The sequence below is a fragment of the Vombatus ursinus genome, unplaced genomic scaffold, assembly GCF_900497805.2.
Source record: "Vombatus ursinus unplaced genomic scaffold, bare-nosed wombat genome assembly UNPS02014804.1, whole genome shotgun sequence".
NCBI classification, from domain to species: Eukaryota; Metazoa; Chordata; class Mammalia; order Diprotodontia; family Vombatidae; genus Vombatus; species Vombatus ursinus.
Genome location: NW_020954582.1, coordinates 11,518,532 through 11,522,146, shown reverse-complemented (window position 1 = coordinate 11,522,146; position 3,615 = coordinate 11,518,532). Strand labels below are relative to the sequence as shown.

The following is a 3,615-nucleotide window of genomic DNA, read 5'->3' as shown; positions in this document are numbered from 1 at the left end:
CTCTATCTATCATCCAGGAAAGTACCTTGCTGGAAAGTACCAATCACACTGAATAATCATAATTTCAGGTCTTCAATTTTATATTCCTTGATGTAGTAAAAGTTCAATCAGTACTGAAATGACCTAAGCAAAAGCCAGTGTTTCAGTGCTCATTCTGTGGCATCCTTGGAATACTCTAACACCTTTGAGATTTAAAAAAAAACAAAAAATTTCCATACTCACAATGCGCTTCTATGAAGTCACCATTCATAGAATAGGTTCTGAGCATGAGAAACTGACACAGAATGAATCAAAGTCTTTGACATTCCCCCAATGAATTAAACTTACCTGTTTTCAATTGATGGCCCCACCATCCTTCCTTCTAATCACTCTGGGTCAAAACACAGGGGTCATGTTCAGCCCCTTCCCTAACTCCTACCTTCAACCAGTCACCACACCCAATCATCCTACCCCCACCATCACTCCTGAATCCAGCTCACCCTCACTGCTAAGCCTGTAGCAAGCTCTCCTCGTTTCTCCTCTAGATAATTTTGACAGTGCCTTGCATATAGTAGGAACTTAATAAATACTCTTTGGTTGAATTAAGTTAACCAGCCTCTTAAGGAGTCTCTCTGCCTCCAGACTCTCCCCTCTCCAATTTGTCCTTTACACCAGCTGATACAGTAATCCTTTTATTTGTTTGTTTGTTTGTTTGTTTGTTTGTTTGTTTGTTTGTTTATTTATTTATTTATTTATTGTGTAGCAAAATCTTTATTTGATTTCTGGCAGTCTCTTATTTTTTGGCTATTTGCTGAGCAGGTCCCTTCTTGGCTTGGGCTTTCTGGGCTTTCTGACCCTTCTGACCCTTCTGGCCAGGGGCGGTCTTCTGACCCTTAAGCAGAGACCTTTTTGGCCAGTGCCTTCTGGGCAGCCCCCTTCTTAGGAGACCCCTTCTGGGTGGACACCTTCTGGAGCTTCCTTATGTCATGCTTGATAATTTGGTTTCTCATTTTCTTGGCCTTCGTGACTTTGTAACAGTCAAAATCTGTCATCTTAGCTTTCCTTTCTCTGGCTTCAATCTTCTTGGCCCATCTTATGGCTTTCCATTTTGTACTGATCTTTTCTTTCTCCCAAGCAGCCCAGACATACTTCTGATGAGCACTGTGTGGGAACTTGAGCATGAAGTCTGTAAATTGCATACATTTAAATGGCATGGCCTGCCTCCTCACACCACTGCATGGGCCATCAAAGCCCTGTTCTGATCAATAACATCCACAATAGCTATCAGCTTGCCAGCATGTGGCCCAAAGGAAATGTAGGCCACCCGGCAATTTCCACATAGCGCTTGAATACCATGTTGGTGGCGCCGAATGAGAAAGCTATAGTAATCCTTTTAAAGCACAGGTCTGACTGTGCTGGACTAGAAAAGACCTGAATTCCAGTCTGACCTCAGACACTAGCCATGTGATTCTGGGCAAGTTACTTAACTACTGTCTGCCTCAGTTTCCTCAATTATAAAATGGGATAATAATAGTACCTACTTCTCAGGGTTATTGTGAGGTTCAAATAAGATAGTATTTGTGTGTGTCTGCCTATCTCTGTGTGTGTGTGTATACATATTTGTATATTAGCTATTATTATCAATATGTGTAAGAGGAATTAGGCTTTTTCTACTTGGCCAGAGAGAGAACTAGGGGCATTGGATGGAATAAGTTGCTAAGAGTAGTTATCAGGAAAAAGTTTCCAAAGTCAACAAACTTTTTTAAAGCATCTACCATGTGCCCCAGGCACTGTGCTAATCATGTGCTAATAATCAAGGCAAAATTGATCCCTGCTTGTAGGAGCTCACAGTCTAATATCTGAGCAGCAGAGCTGTCCAAAAGTGGAATGGGACCCTTCAGCAGCCAGTGAGCGTCTTTTACCAGGGGACCTCAAGCAAAGACTGGGTAATCACTTGTGGGCAAGGTTGTGAAGGAGATTCCTTGTCAGAGGTGGGTTGGGCTGGATGTCACTGAGGCCCCTTCTAGCTCATGCTTGGAAACATCCAGTGGCTCGCCATTGTTGCTAGCGCTCAGGTACCATCTCCCTTTGGTGTTTTTATCCTCGGGCTTAAGGCAGTGCCCAGCGTATAGTAGTAAGCACTTATACGTGCTTGTTGATGGACTGACTAATAGCATAAAATACAAGCATCGGAACATCTGCCTCCAACCTAGCTTTACAGCCTTAGTTCACTGTTTCTCTTCACAAATTCTGCGTATGAGACAAACTGGACCAAAAAGCTAGCTTCCAATCTCATCCTGCCACGTCCTGTCTCCTGTTTCCTTCCTCCCTTTCTCCAGGAGCTCGCCCTGCAGCTCCCTCCACCTCCCACGCCTCCCTAAGCCTCGAACAGTTTGCTTTCTTCGCCTTTAGAAGCTTCGAGCTGGGATTTGAACTCAGTTCTGTGACCCCCAATCTGGTGCTCTTTCCACTTTGGTGACTTTGTTTTGTTTTGGCCCATAATAAAATGCGTCTCAGTGGGATGAGATCCTTACATGCAAAAGTTTTATTCAAATGGAAGTCCCGGATGCCCCTCCCCACATTTTGCCTGTTCTTCCTTCAAGGGAATGGCAGCCTCGGTCCCCTCTCCGGAATCAGTCTTTCCGCCTGGCCCCGGGGTCTCGCGCTGCATCCCGTCGCCCCTGAACCCAATCTCACCCAGTCTCTCGTTCCACCCACCCCGGAAAGAAAAAGGTAAGAGAAGAGAGCGAGGCAGAGACCGTTGCTAGGGCCCATTGTGCGCTGCAGGAATTTGTCCTTTATTAGCCAGGGGGAATGAGAGAGCTCAGGGCGGGGAGAGCAAAGGGATCGCTGCAGGATCTTAGAGTGCAAAAGGACCTCACAGGCCAAGTGCTTGGACTAGAATGCCCAAGACCATACACCCGTCGAGGGGCCATCGCGCCTTTGCCCAGAGACCTCCAGTGACGCGGTGTCTACGTTTCTGAAGCGACCGTTCTACTTTTGGACAGCTCCAATGGTTCCGATTTCCCTGACAGCTGGCCTAAATGTGCCTCTTGGCACCTCACACCCATATCTTCTGGTCCTTACCATGTAGGAATGAGGGAGGATGGAGGAAGAGGATGAGAGGGGAAAGACAACAGAGGAAGGAAAAGAGGAAGAAGGCAGAAAGAAGGGAGTGAGGGAACGGGGAAGAGGAGGAGGGAAGAGGAAGGGAGAAAGGGAGGAGGAGAGAATAAAAGATAAGGGAAAGAAGCAGGGGAGGTGAGCAAGAAGACGGAAAAAGCGGAGGAGAGAGGGGAAGGGAAAGGAGGAGGTGAAAAGAGGAGAGAAAGGGGGAAAAGGGAAGGGAAAGGGACAGTTATTGTTGAGGAAATGAGTGAGACCTCTCTAGGATGGCAAGAGAATGTAAACTCTCTTATCCTCATTTTTTTTTCGTCCTGAGATGGTTCTGGGCAGACCAGGACTAGGGCTGCAAGTGAAGCAGCGAGGAAATCTACGTTCAGAACCGACCACAAGCCACCTCCTCCCACCCCGCCAGGCCCAACACCAGAGTTCTAAATAGTGCCTTTAAATGAGCTGGTAGTAGTAACTCCACAGCGTTCCTCTTCCTCCAGTAACCTGCTGGCGGGGCTGGGC

General features: G+C 46.7%; 1 pseudogene; it reads right to left on the bottom strand.

Annotated features, from left to right (window-relative positions):
* Window positions 1-772: 772 nt before the first annotated feature.
* Window positions 773-1,335, bottom strand: LOC114051613 (annotated as a pseudogene).
* Window positions 1,336-3,615: the final 2,280 nt, after the last annotated feature.